Source organism: Dromiciops gliroides, chromosome 1 (assembly GCF_019393635.1).
Source record: "Dromiciops gliroides isolate mDroGli1 chromosome 1, mDroGli1.pri, whole genome shotgun sequence".
Lineage (NCBI taxonomy): Eukaryota > Metazoa > Chordata > Mammalia > Microbiotheria > Microbiotheriidae > Dromiciops > Dromiciops gliroides.
In genome coordinates, this window is record NC_057861.1 from 558901044 (window position 1) to 558916964 (window position 15921).

The window sequence follows — 15921 nt, forward strand, 5'->3', positions numbered from 1 at the left end:
TTTAATAAACGCTTAATGCCCAAAGACTGGTGCTAAAGCTTCTAATTTAATGTGACCACACAATTTAGATTTTAAACATCACAGGGAGCCACACTGCATGGCACTCCTGGCATATCTATGCATTACAAAATCCATGAAGACCAAAAACAATGCTTTATCTGAATTTTAAACTTTATACAGCCATGTATTATATAGGTGTTTGATAAATATTGGTTCAATTGAATTAAACAAACATTTATCAAGCACCTACTAGGTACATGCTATTGTACAAGACATTGTAGGATATAAAGGCTGAAATAAAAATAATCCTTGACTTCAGGAGTAGTTGTTGTTTTGTTTCTTCTTTCTTGAGTTTTTTTCCCCTTTTTTCTAATTCTTTCACAATACATCTAATGTGGAAATGTATTTAACATGATTGTACTAAATAACCTATATCAGGAAAATTGGGAACTCGAAGACTTAATAAAATGAATGTCGAAAACTATCTTGACTGTAATTTGAAAAAATTGATTACTATTTTTAAAAAAGAAAGTAAATGGAGTTAACTGTCTTCAAATTTTCATTGCCAATTTCCTTCCTCTTAAAAGATGATAACTCTACTAAATTATTTTTAAATAAGGTGAAGTCCTGATATCACAATTTTTGCCATTATGAGCCAGAAAACAGGTGATTTATATTGTGTTTACACAGATTCACAAGTGCCATTAAACTGGCAGAAGTCATATAGCAAGGAATGTCTCAAATGTTTCATGATAGAAATGACTTTTATCTTTGTTTTTTTTTTTTCAAAATTTCCCTAGAAAAAAAATCTCAGTAAAGGAAAGGGTGTAAAGATCAATATTGCATAGGAATCTGGAATATAAGATCTTTAAACCAAGTTAAGTTGGATGTCTCAAAGTCATGAAGAAAAAATATGCATTTTAAGTGCATGTAGGAAAAATAAAAATAAAAATGATGTTTTCATTGCTTCTCATTTAAACATGCTTAATCTTTCTGTAAAGATTTCAGTGAGCCATAGGATTTGCCTATGGGCAGATGATAAACATCAAAAATCTTGGGAAATGCAAAATAGCCAAAGGTAAAAAATGTAGAACACTTTTTGATAAAAATTCACATAATGGAATATGGTAGTGCATTGGGAAGAACACTGACTTCTGTAGCAGAAAACCTAGGTAAATATGATGAATGGACAACATGTGTTCCAAAATTCTTCAGTTGCAAAAGCATCTGGTAGGTCTTGATTACTCAACTCTTTTTGTGAGATGAGCTGTGAGAGATTTCCCCACAATAATCCTAAAAGTCAGAAAGTGAACATTTCTTCATGCCCTTTTTCCAGATATGCAATCTCTACTAGATGAGAAAACTAGGCAACAGGGTGATATAGTTAATCAAGAAGTGGATTTGAAATCAGGAAGATCTAACTTCAGATTTGACTCCAGACACATATTAACTTTGAGACCCTGGGCAGGTCACTTACACCCTGCCTCAATTCCCTCAAAACACTTTCCACCCAAATTTGTTTTGGTGATAAAATGAAAAAAAGAATTATAAAGTCTTTTGGAAATCTTTAAATACTGCATCATTATTAATTATAATGATCATGGTCATGATGATCATGACAGGACTCATTGGAAAAGACCCTGATACTGGGACTTATTGAAGGCAAAAGGAGACAGGGGATGGAAGCAGATGAGATGGATAGCAAGGAACTTGAGCTTGGAAAGATTTCAGGAGATAGAGGAGGAATGATTGGACTGGCATGGTATGGAACATGGAGTCACAAACAACTGATACATACACGTAATTATGTGCACATATATAGAGTTATGCATATATATGTGCATATATACAAATATATGCATAAATTTAAATATATAAAGGTATACATACATTTATATATGTTTCTATACATATATGATATATAAATGTATCATATATACATTTATATATCATATATAAGCATATGTATAAAAATAAGGATAAATGGAAGAAAAAAGGATAAATTTAAGTTGGTTTTATCATCAAAATTAAGGTGGATGTTGTTTTTTAAGAGATCCATTTTTTTTATTCTTCTTTCATTTTTATTCTTATGACCTTAAGATGACTTTGCTTAGTTGTATGTCTTACCAAGATTTCTTTGAACTAGTTTCATTTCCTTCCCCTCCCCTCGACACCCCCATCCCCTACTGCTCCAAGATGCCCATGTTCGTGGTGCAGATCAAAGTGCCGTGTTGTGCAATGCCCAACTCCCTGTTGAGAAAGTTCACTGTGTAGCTGGCCAAGGCCATGGCAAGCCGGCCCAGTACATTGCAGTGCACATGTCCAGGGATCAGCTGATGGCCTTTAGGGGCTTCTCGGCCCTTGTGAGCTCTGCAGCCTGCATATCATCAGCAAGATCAGTGGACCCCAGAACAAGGTGTACAGCAAACAGCTCTGGGAGCTGCTCACCAAGAATCTCAAAATTCCCAGGGGCAGGACCTATATCAATTACTACGACAAGAATGCTGGCTACTTGGGCTGGAACCACTCTACCTTTGCCTGAGCTCCTGCCCCCCTCTACTGTGTACTCATGGCCCAATCATGTGCCCTTTGCTGCATAGTCACTCCCTGGTTCTTGGGTAGCTGGGAAACAATAAACAGATTTTAGGTGTCCAAAAAAAGAGAATATTCCTCATATTTGTCTATCATCCCCTGGATAAGATTTTATAAACAAGTTTATCTTCAAAGTAGGTAGAAAGAAGGAAACAGAAGAAAAATGGAAAAGATATAAAAACCTTACCCACTCAGAGTGAAAGGACAGTTTCCCAGGATATCCAAGTCTATGAGGAGAGAGGGAGTCAGGCTCTTCTCATACTATCTGGACCATTAGATCTCACTCAATTCCAGCACCTTCAGAAAACTTGGTTCAAGTTTAGGCTTCCCTTTTATCTAGGGTTTCCTAAAAGAAGTTAATACAACCCTTTGAAAATATTCAAAGTACAAAATAGGTAAACTATAAGATAATGATACTTCTTCCAACACAAATGAAATTGTTAAATACAAAAGACTCAAGAACTCATTGATAAATATTTAAAACATGAAGCAGTAACTCATAACTCTTTTTATACTCTCTTGAGAGACCACTCCTGAAGACATTAAAGATTGGGAGTGCTGAACACGAATTTTGTCTTTTCAGCTCTAAACTGCCTGAATTTCAGAGTCCATATCTTCTGGCAAGCCAGGGCATGGCTTGACTTAGTCCCATTTGTGATGATCATATTCTATAAGAAGCCATGTCAGAGGTCACCTCCTACTGGGCATGAACACTCTCCTGACCTCTCAAATTCAAGAAGTTTACACCAACACAAGAAAAGAGATACCTCAGGATTATTGCTCAGTCACCCTAACATGTAATGAAACAACACAGAAGAGGCAGAGATTTAGACCTAGTCTCAGGCTTGACTAGACAACATATCTTATCATTTTAATATGTGAAAATAGCCATTATAAGTTCCAGAGTGGAGGGAAGAGAAAAAAATCTTCTCTCACATGAAGTCTAAGGGAGTCCGAATTAGCACATTTAAGAGAGAAGAAGAAAGTAAAGGACACAAGATAGGGAGGTCTTTCCTGCTCAGTGATTCAGTGATCTATCTTCTTCACATAGCCTCATGAGGAGGAAGAAGGACACAATGGAACCATATACATTAATAGCTTCTGATTACACATTCCCTTTATCTAGAGGCCTTCCAAGGGATATGAAGGCACATAAATGAAGCCTCATTTAGGTTACATGGGGTGGTTACTGTTACATAAAATCACAATAACAACAAGCTTTTGTCCAACAAGGTAATGTCAACCTGATAATTAATGAAATAATTAATATAACACAACTAAAATCTTTAATCAGGGAAGAGGAGTTATAACTCACAATATGACAAAGCACATGCAAGGAATAACCAAAAATGGGGACTGGGGACAGGGTTTATATGGGGTAACAGAATAGAGAGCTATGAGACTGTCCTTGGGAATAGTAAGTTTATCACAGTTTTATAACGTAAAGTATTTTACATAAAAAGCAAAAGTATACTAAAGAAAGCTTGGGAATCTCTGGAGGGGAGAATTGACAAAGTCTGGCCAGCCTTAGGCAATTCACTAGCCTGGGAATGGAGAATAGGTGAGAACCAGTCAGTTGAAGCAACAGAGATAACAATCCACCCTTGGTTGATCACCCCCAACAAGGTGTGAGAATATTTGGCAGAGGTCCAAAGGCCCCACCTGTAGATTGATTTAGAATTGATTGAATTAAGTGAGACTGACTGAGAACCTACCTAAAGTTAATTAAATCAAAAGCACACCTGGCCAGCTCTAAATAGGGTATTGTTCTCAGAAGCTAAGGACTTTGAACTCAACAAAGAGACCACCCTAAAGTCCAGTGAACCAATTTAATCCATCAGCTTGAAAGACAGCCTATTCTGGGGAGGGAAGCAGGAAATAGGAAGTAAGGCTGGCTCCCTGGCTCTGTCTTTTTTCCATGGCTGGAACTTTGTGGTGGCTGAAGGGAAGGAGAAGAAGGAGGTCAGGTTGAACCCTAGGGTAGATAGACTTCTTAAACTTCCTGAAGTCCCTGTGTTCTCTCTTTACTATGCTTTAATAAATGCTTAATTCCCAAAGACTGGTGCTAAAAGCTTCTAATTTAAGTTGACCACACATTTAATTTTACTTATCACAAGGGGAACTTTCCAGTCAGATGATCACCCCATCTGTCCCTCCATCAGTCATCCTCTATAAAAGCTATGGCCTTTCTCCTGTTCAGGTTGATTGGTATCTCAGAGAACCATGTCTATGGAACTATCTCCCCTTGAGACAAGTTTGACTTCTCTCTTGGTTTCCTTTCTCTAGTACCTAAATAAAAGATTGTTTGAGAGGGTGAACTTCTTTAAAAAGGAATTCCTAAGGACGCCCACACCAACCATTTCCCTTAACATAATTTTGTATTCCCAGGGTACAACAGCTGACAAAAATAATTTGGAAGTCTATCCAGAAAACAGATTTGGGGCCTGACGAACACTCACAGGTAGGAACCAACTGGACTGGGGTCCCTGGAACAATAGAAGCTCCAACTGGACATCTGAGATGGGATTATCATGATAGAGACCACATGATCACTTACCTCATTCAGGGAATGGGACAGGGGATTAAGAAACAGGTCAATTATGAGAAAGTGAAAGAGATCATCCAGGGCCCTATTGAAAACCCAGCTCCATTCATGAGTTGCCCTGTGGGCTCTCTGAACAAAACCATACTAATCTAGATCCAGAAAAGGATGTTGGAATCACCATACTCAATATACATTGTATTAGCCAAATTGCTTCTGAAATTAGGAGAAAACTCCAGATGTTAGATTTGGGTCCCTAAACCCCACCCTCACAATTCCTTGATGTTGCTTTTAAGGTTTTAATAACAAGTATATTGCAGGAGTCAAAGAGAGAAAAGAAGGATTGTGCCTGCTCAATAGAGCAAGCCTTACTAATAGCAGTGGCCATAATGTCTGCTACTAGCAGATCTCCAGGTTGCCAAGATCCTGGCAGTTACAGTAAACAGGGACACTGGAGTGGGGGATACTTCACAAAGGTAAGGCCACCTCCCTTAACTCCTTGTCCCCAGTGCAGCCCCCAAGAGGTTGGCCGAACAAAATCCCAGTTCCCTGCAGTCTGGTCCCCTGTGGACTTGGAATTGGGGTGGGGGGAGCAGAGACTGGCCAGCCCCTTGTTACTCACATCTCTATGGACAAACCCAGGGTCACACTGGATGAAGGAGGTAAGTCTATTGATTTTTTAATAGACATAGGGAAGCTGAATAAAAATCAATCTGCTAGAATTGAAAGGGGGCCTCAGGGAGAAGGAATTTCCCATGGGGAGGTCTTAGGGGCTTGTGAGGATTCTATTTGGGACAGATTTCACATTGTAGATAAACATCATGTGCAACTTGTCTTATTTTTCCCCACCAATATTTGCAGCCCAGACTGAGCAGCTTGTCAGGGCTCCAGTGACTTAAATAGTACAGGTATTCATTCATTGCATCATAGGCCAACACAGAGTCAGGGAGGACTGGGTGCCCCTTTGGCCTATACCAGAGCCCAGAGTTTTTATCCTTTATGCACCCTTCCCATTTTAGTCTGTCTTGGATCGACAAGACAGGGTCTCTTGGACAGCTGTGAGTTCTGCTGGACTCAATGTTAATTTGAGGGCAGGCCCAGCAGATGTAAAGGAAGACTAATAGGGATTGGAGGGTTCCAAGCAGCTTGTCAGCATGCAGGTCAGCAAAGGGGTTACCCTGGGCATGGGGAGAGTCTTCCTGGGAGTGTCCTGGAATCTCTGCACATGTGCTCCATTTGGGGGTGACTTGTGACCTGGATGAGGGGGGAGGCTAGCTCAACCCAAGAATTGTAATTTCATCATGAATCTTGTAAAATAAAAAGAAATTTATTTGGAGAGAGGTACAGATCACCATGGTGGCTGTCCTGCTGGAGTAAGAGAAGACAAACAAAGAAAGGGGAAGGATGGCTTCAGAATTTAATAGCAAGAAGAGAGTAAACTTAATTGACTTTATTTGAAAGTCAAATTTTGTATTCAGTTCAGGTCTTTTCATCACAAATGCCTGAAAGTTCTCTTTTTCATTTTAGTCCCATTTTTTTCCCCTGGGATATTATAGTCAATTTTGCTGGGTACATGATTCCTGGCTGTAGTCCCAATTCCTTTGCCCTCTGGAATATCGTATTCCATGCCCTCCGGCCCTTTAATGTAGAAGCTGCTAGATCTTGCTTTATACTTATTGGCCATCCACAGTATTTGAATTCCTTTTTTTTTTTTTTGAGGTGACAAAGTCTTTATTTCATTCTCATGAGAAGGAGGCACCCTAGTGTGCAGCTAGTGGGTGCCCAGAAAGGGGGCTCACAAGCCCTGTTTTATACCCTAGTCCCTAATGCAAATGGACCTTTTTCATCACTGGTGGGGTTACAATCTACGCGCAAAAACTAGCTAATCAGAATGCAGTATTCCCACCCCACTTTCTAGTATGGGCATAACTCAGGAGTGGACCTTATACTTCCTTATGTGGACACAACTCTGGAGCAGACCTTATTGAGACCAGGGCTCCTTGAACCATGTGACCTTGCTAACCAGAGGGGAAGGAGGGGATCTGAGACCTTTGTCCTACAAACAGGTCAGGGGGAGTATGACTGACTGTTATATCCACATTGAGAGGAGACAACTCCCCATTTCTCACAGTCCTTCCTCTTTATTTTTGACTATTTGGCTCCTCTCATTCCATTTATCTGCCTTTTGGTCTAAATCTGTGATCCTATGCTATCTAGGTAGATTAGATTATCAGATGACCCTTTTTGCCCCTCTGGGCTGTGTTTCTTTCTTGATTTAGACTCAGATTTGGAGAAAATGCTCAGATGCCATGGTAAAGGGGGTGGCCAGCCACACCAACCCACAAGTCCCAGCCCAGTTAGGGGGTAAGGCTGATCTTTCACCACAATACCACCATAGGTCAGCTTGAGGGAGGATCAGGGATGAAAGATCTACTGAGTTGTTCTCGGTTACTTCCCATGTTTGGACACAACTCATATTACCCAAGACCAGAAAATCTCTCACCTATCTGGAGAGACAGGCGGGATGGTTTCCTGGGACTTCAACAAAAGTGGCTATGATCTTTTCTGCTGTCCTTTTTATTACAGGGAAGAGTAGCTCCAAATCCCTGCAACTCTCACCCTTTGCCAACCCATTCTGGTATAATTGAAGGAGACACCGGATCCCCTCCAGCCTAAAATGTGGACTTAGAGTATGGGCAGCTGATCTTTTTAAAGCACTGACCCATTCCATCCAAGCATCTGAATCTCCAAACCTAGTCTCTGTCTCCACTGTCTGTCTCACATCCTTAACTTCACTGGCCTGTAACTCAGGAGTTTCAGGGTTTCCTAATTTCCCTTCTGGACTTGGAAAGGTTATTTCTGGAGTCTTAAAATGATAGGGGGATGCAGGAGCCATGAGATTTTCAAAGGATATTCCTATTCTTCCTACAGGATCAGTTCCTCCTTCAAATGCCCATATACCAAATCCTTTTTGCTCCTCCACTATTTATTTGCCTGAGCAGCTCCCACTACCCCAAAATGTTACCTCCCTTCCCCCTTTTTGTACCAGGCTTGGTATATTGTACATTAAAGTCTTTTTAAACTTTACCCTTGGTCGATCAGATTCCTTATTAACAGTTCATTGCTCATGTTTTGGCTCTGGTTTTTCTTCTGGAAAAGGTGCCCCTTTTACTTGAGAGTAGTGAGTAGTGAGTCCAATTTTGCTCCTCAGTCCTCACTTCAATGTCAGTGAAAAGTAACACCAGGAATGGCCCTTCCCAATCAGGTTTAAACTTGTTGTTCTTCCAGGCTCTTATCAACACCCAGTCTCCAGGCTTAAATTGGTGAGCTGGAAACTCAAGAGGAGGAGTCTGGGCCAGAAGTCCTTTCTATCAGAGTAAAGAAACAGAGGCAGAGAGGCCAGAAATATCTGAGAAACATACTTTTCATTTCTATTACTGGGAACTCCGTTTCCCTTCCCAAGTAAGGATCACATATACATTTAAGGCTTGGCATACCCAATTTACATTAGACCCAAATTTAGGCAAAAGGACTGAACCTCCCTTGAGGGGAACCCCAGCCCATATTAGTCAACAATATTTTATCATTCTCTTCTTGCATTTTCCTCTATACTCTCAAGCTTATCCCAGATGTCTAATTTGTCTCCCAAAGGGCTATCTTTGGGAATTTTTGGGGAGGTGTACTTTCTTCCTTTTTTGTATCACTAGAGATGGCATTCCTCATCTTTAATGAACCCACACCCACACCTGGCACACTGCTTGGCACACCCGGTGATTATGGACTCCAATCACCTGGCACATTGCTTGACTTGTTTGGTACGACTGGCCCCTATGGACTTTAACTGCCTGGCACCCTGTTTGGCACACTTGGCACCTATGGACTTTAACTGCCTGGCACCCTGCTTGGCACACCTGGCACCTATGGACTTTAACCACCTGGCACCCTGCTTGGTACACCTGGCACCTACGGACATTAACTGCCTGGCACCCTGCTTGGCACACCTGGCACCTATGGACTCTATCTGCCTGGCACCTTGGCACACCTGGTGCCTACGGACTTTAACTGCCTGGCACACTGGTTGGCATGCCTGGCACCTTGGTACACCTGGTACCTATGGACTTTAACCACCTGGCACCACAGCACACCCAAAACCAAGAAAGAGAATCCAGCAACCCCAGGATCCTGCATCAGGAGTGAAAAGCTGTTCCAGTGAGAGATGCCAAGAATGACCCAAGCTGTTCAAAGCTTTTTCTAACAAATTATTTAACATAACAAAATATTCTATAAGTTACCTTCCTCTACTTCTCTTGAAACAAACTTGAGATGTTAAAAACTTCCCCAAGTCACCTGCAAAGGATTCCATAAAGTTATACTACTATACCCTTCTAATTTAATATAAAACAATTAAGAATAGAATTTTCATCTTTGTTTCATAAAGAATCTAATACCATTAGTTTCAGATGCCATGGCCAAATTCAACATTGTGCTTATCATGCCACCTGGAATGATCATGGGGTTTACCATAAAAGAACAGAAGTTGCCAAGCCTCATGGAATACAGTGCAGGGGAGTCCTCTCTCCCCATGGACAGTTGGTACTTTGTTTGTTCAGATCAGATAACTCAGAATAAAGGCAATTAATGTAAATGAGGAGGAGGGCTATATAGGTACAATTTCTTACACAAAAGCTGCAGTGAAAGCTTTCAGTTAATCAATAAACTCAAACAGTATTGAACCCTTAGCAAAATCATAAAACCAATTTACAATAGCATGCAACAATTGCTAAATATTACCATGATTTCCATCTGTCAACAGTTTACCAATTAAAACATGGAATCAGTTTTCTGAGGATTTTAAAGTAGAATTCTCAAACTTTTTTTTTTAACTTTTTCTTTTCTAAGAAAAAGCACTGAATTCACACTCCCCTTTCCCAAGCAAATGTATTGCCTGGGGCTAACCTATCTTTGTTAATCCCAGACTCTTGAAGGACCCAAAGGCCTCCCCCACCTTTCCCAAGCAAACCGTTTTGTTTTTCTAATGGGCCTAGTTTACCAGAGAAGTTCCCTAGGGCAAATTAAAAGAACCCCCATCCCCAGGAAACCAAATCAAAGGACAGACACATTGAGTAACTCCAGGACCACCACCCTTCACTCCAAGTCTCCTCCACCCCAAAGGGAAAACAAGATTAGGTGTGGCTGCTGTCCCTGTGGTGTGAGGGAGAGAGAGATGACCTGAGGGATCTGGAGCTGCCCCTCAGCCAAATTCCCTCAGCCACCACAAGTGGGGTATGGCCCTCCCCCAACAAGGTAACCCTTCAGTCAGATGATGACCCCACTGGACCAGGACCAGAACCACCACCACCACACACACACACACACACACACACACACACACACACACACACACACACGCCTACTCATCTCCTACTCTGGGAGAAAGGTATCCCAGAGAGTCATGCCTCCATACCATGCTCTCTTCTGAGATGAAATTCAGGGACCTCTCTCCTGGCTTTACCCCCCCCCCAAACAAAACATTATACTAAACCCCAATAATGTTTTGCTCTATCCTCACAATCCTGGGAGTTAAGCTTTTATTCACAAATTCACCCAATACCCCTGCAAAAGACATATAGCAAGTGATTCCGCACCATGAGCCTAACAAACCAGAGTGCTGGCTTTTCCTCCTTCCTCCCCACAGCAGTCCCTGTTTTGATAAATTCTTACACCCTTGGTGAGCATGCTCCACCCTATGTTTGTGACATCTCTGCTGAGTTCTTCAGACTCAGGAGTGGGGACGGGGGTGTTCCCCCTCCAGGCTCCATCTGATATGGGGGGAATGGGGTCCGGGTTGGGGTAGGGGTTAGGGTTCTTGGGAATTCCTCTTTAAAGAATTACACCCTCTTGCACACAAAAGTAGTTAGAATAAGGTGGTAGTTTATTTAGGAGCAAGGGAAGGGAAGGGTGGGGGGAGGGAAACCATGAAAGAAATCCTTGGAATTTTCATGGGGAGACAGGCACAAAGCACATAGCTCAGAGGCACCAAATCTCCTCGAACTGGAGACTAGAACGTACTTTTATAGAGGACTGATGGGGGTAGACCATCTGCCGTGAAAAGTTCCTTTAGTGAGAGAGGACCATCCCCCACTGGTGGTAGCTGGGGGAATTGGGTGAGGAGTGGAGGACCATCCCTCACTGGTAGTGACTAGAGTAATTGGGTGAGGGGTGGCTATGGATCCCTCTTCAGAACACAAAGGCCGCAGACACAACCATTACTGGCGAAGAGCACTGGGAGTGCTGGAACACGGAGGGAGGGTCCCCCCACCTCCTTACATCTTGGTGGGACCTCCAATTGTGAGGGAAAAAACCCATCCTCTTCTCAATAATTCTCAGGAACTCAGCAGCAAAGTGACAAAGGCTTTATTTTCTTCTCAGGAGAAGGAGGCACCGTAGTGTGTAGCTAGTGGGTGCCCCTGAATTCCTTTTTTTCTGACAGCTTGCAATAATTTCTCTTTGACCTGGGAACTCTGGAATTTGGCAATAATATTCCTGGAGGTTTTCCTTTCGGCATCTCTTTCAGAAGGTGATATGTGGATTCTTTCAATTTCTATTTTGCCTTCTGCTTCTGGAATATCAGGGCAATTTTCCCTGACAATCTCTTGGAAAATGCTGTCTAAACTCTAATTTTGTTTATGGTTTTCAGGTAGTCCAGTGATTTTCAAATTATCTCTCTTGGATCTATTTTCCATATCAGCTGCTTTTCCAAGGAGATATTCCATATTGTCCTCTACCTTTTATTCATTTGGATTTTCTTTATTGTGTCTTGGTTTCTCATAAAGTCACTAGCTTCCATTTCTTCAATGCTAGTTCTTAGGCAATAATTTTCTTCAGATGGCTTTTTTATCTCTTCCATTTGGCTTTTGATTTTTTTCTCATGACTCTCCCACATTGCTCTCATTTTTCTTTAAATTCTTTCCTCCACCTCTCTAAATGTTCCTTTTATCCCTCCTACTTTCTCTTCAAAGTCACTTTTGAGCACTTCTATTGCCTGATCCCAGTGCATATTTTTCTTGGAAGCTTTGGATGTAGGGGCCCTGAGGTTGTTATCCTCTTCTGAGGGTGCACGTCAATCTTCCTTGTTGCTTAAGAAACTTTTTATTATTCTCAACTTTCTTTGCTTGCTCATCTTGCCATTTTTTACTTAACGTTTAACTCCCTCTTACAGTGGTGCCCTACTTCCAAGCTACACTGTCCCAAGCTTCAGAGGGTTCCATGTGTTTTGCTTTGAGGGAGGGCAGATTTCTCTCTCACCTGGTCTCTTCTCCAGTCCAAAGATAACTTCAAGCAAACTTGCTAATTAGCCAGCCAGCAGAACTATGTGTGCTGTGGATCTTAGCCTGTACCCCTCCCCAACCTGGGCCTCCTGTCCAGGATTTCTTCCTGGTTCCCTGCTGGAGTAGAATAGCCAAATTCCTTCTTAGGTTCCCCAGTCACCCCTGCACTTTACCTTCTAATATATCTCCCAGACAGCTATCCCATATTACATATAGTATTTTAATAGAAGAAAAATAAGTAGCAAAACTAATTAACATATTTTTCAAAGTCAGAAAACATGTGCAATGTTTAACACATTTAGATCTCTGACCTTCATAAATGGGTGGGCTAGAGAAATTTCCTTATACAATTCATTAGAATACTGATTGATCTTTATAATGTTATTATATTTACTTTTGAATTTTTTGTTGTATAATTATTCTTTACATTTACTTTATAGTAGTTATTTTATATATTGTTTTCTTCACTTCATATAGATCATTTCATTCATCTGTATATATGTATGTATGCATGTATATGTGTGTGTATCCCTTACAGCATGATAATATTCCATTACATTCAGTTACCATAAGTCATTTCTCAATTGATGGGTATATATATATTTTTCAAAATATTATCACAAAAAGTGTTGCTTTAGGTCTGCTGGAGCATATGGTGACTTTTTCCTTATCAATGTCTTACTCAGCTTATAAAATCAATAACAGAGTTCTGATTCAAAGATTATGAATAGTTTAGTAACTTTATTTGTGTAATTCCAAATGGTATTGTATGAATAAATTGTTGTAGTCTATTTGATAAGATTTTGTCTAAAATTTTTGAGTCAATATTCATTAATTCTATTACTCTATAGGTTTCTCTGTGTTTTATTTTTGCTTACTTTTTGTACAAATAGGTCTTTTTCTCTTTTCGGCAATGTCTTCAATATATTAATCTAGCAGTAGTATTGCTGGATCAAAGGGTATACACAGTTCTATAGCCTGTTAGGCATAGTTCCAAATTGCTCTGCAGAATGGTTGGATCTTTTCATAACCCCAACAGTAGATTAGTGTCCCAATTTTTCCCACATCCCCTGCAAAATACAAGATTTTCAATTTTTATTATATTTGACACTCTGATAGGTGTGAGGTGATATCTCAGACTTGTTTTAATTTGCATTTCTCTGATAAATATTGAACTTGAGCATTTTTTTATATGATTAAAGATAGCTTTGACTTCTTTGTCGGAAAACTTCCTGTTGCTATCTTATGACCATTTATAAATTGGGAAATGACTTGTATTTTTTTTTTAATTTGACACAATTCTCTATATATTTGGTAAATGAGGCCTTTATCAGAGATATTTGTTTCAAAAATTCTTTCCCAGTTTTCTGTTTCCCTTGTAATCTTGGTTACCTAACTTTGTTTAAGCAAAAGCTTTTTAATTTTAGATAGTCAAAGTGATCTATTTTACATTTTGTTTCACTCTCTATATCTTCTTTGGTCCTAAATTCTTGTTCTGCCCATAAATCTGACGGAAAAAAAATTTCATACTCTATTAATTTGCTTATGGTATCAACCTTTAGTATTTTATGCTTTAAAAAAAAATAAAAGTATTTTATTATTTTCCAGTTACATGTAAAGATAGCTTTCAGCATTTGTTTACATAAGATTTCCAATTTCAGATTTTTCTCTCTCCCTCCCCTCCTCCCCCCATTACCCAGACAGCAGGCAATCCAATATAGGTTTTATATACACACACACACACACACACACATATATACATTACATATACACATTACTTTTTTGGCTGTATCCTATTAATCTTGATATGTTGGTGCATCATCAACATTGGAACTTCTGCTTTGGGGAATTCCCTTGATACATATTATGTATTTTTCATTTTTAAATGTGCTTTCTAAATCATATATTATAAGGTTTTGTTTTCCTATCCAATATGTCACTTTTTTATTTTATTGGATTGCTTAATCCATTTATATTTAGAATTATGAGTTTGTTTCATATTTTCTTTAATATTTCTAATATTTGAGTTTGTTCAAATTATGTTTTTCCCCTTTTCTGTTGTAAATATGATACTGTTCCTTTAGTTACTTTCATATGTTTAAGGTGGCTCTGTTCCCACTGACTCTCTTCCCCAAACCCCTGGTTCCTTCTTTTTTGTTATGCCTTTCACTTTGGGGTTTTCTTTATTAGTTTTCTTTCTCTTCTGAGTTTACCACTACCACCTTTATCTCCTTTCAGTAAATGAAGTAGATTCCTCCTTCCTTTACTCCCCTTTAAGAAGTCCTGTTCATTAATTCTTTTAATTTATTTTTGTGCCCCTTTGCCAAAAATAATTTCCCTTAATGTCTTCATTATTCATTCTCTCTGTCTGCTTTAGAATCTTATTCTCTGATTCATGGTTCTAAAATTATGTCTTCTCCCTCTTTTCTCTGCATTTCTCATGCAAAAATAATTTCCAAGATATCTGCTCTAGACTTTCCTTCATTGGTTCTTTCTGCCAATGACTTGCCCCATGTGTTCCCTTTTGCCATTGTTCCTCACTCCCAAAATAAGTATCACAGAGACCAGTATCTTATGGTGGGCCCACAACCTCACTATGTTCCTTATTATGGAGCCCACCAATACTCTATGTCTTTCTCTCCTTATCTCTTTTCCATATTTTCAATAAAATCTCCCTCAGTCCATACTCTTTTACAATCCCAGGCACCACTTGCTCCCAGAGTTTCCAACGCTCCATATTCCAACATATGGCCAGAAATAAATCTCTCAGGCCTAACACAGTGCAGGATCTTCATCTCCCTTCACAGATCATCTTTTCTCACATAGTAGCATCCATCAGAGGAGCCCCTTCCCACCATCAAAATAAGACTTCCTTCTTTCCACATTACTTTTTAATTATTCTGCTTCCTCCTCATCCACTCCCCTATAGGCTCTTCCCTTTTTGAGATCACAAAGGCCATCTTTCCCTCAATGTTAGCCCTTGATCTTACCCTGGCTCATAACATATTCTTCTCCATCCCCCTGCTCCCCTCCTGCCACCATATAACTTTTCATGTTATAATGTCAAAAACAAAATAAAATATTGATTCACCTGTTTATTGAGTATCATTATGTTCAGTACAAATGTTGCCATCTGCCTCTTCACTGTTACCTCTACCACATTTCTGCCTTCACTGCCTTCGTGTGTACATTTAGAAAGAAGTGTCTTATTTGCCTCTATTGCCACTCTATTTCTCCAACTCTTCTTGGATACAGTATTTATTCACTCCTTCTGCATTTCTGATATATGTGGTATTCAAGAAGCAAATGTAGTAGTTTTATTTTTTAAATGTTTCAAACTTTTTGTTATTATTGACCATCTTTTTCATATATTATTAAGCTAAGATGTGCAGGTTAGGGTCACCCTAGGCTGTAGATTGAGCTCCATTTCTCTTCAGGAAATATTTTTCAATTCTCTCC

At 39.7% G+C, this 15921-nt stretch overlaps 1 pseudogene; it reads left to right on the top strand.

Annotated features, from left to right (window-relative positions):
* The first annotated feature begins 2196 nt into the window (after positions 1–2196).
* Positions 2197–2542, top strand: LOC122737110 (annotated as a pseudogene).
* Positions 2543–15921: the final 13379 nt, after the last annotated feature.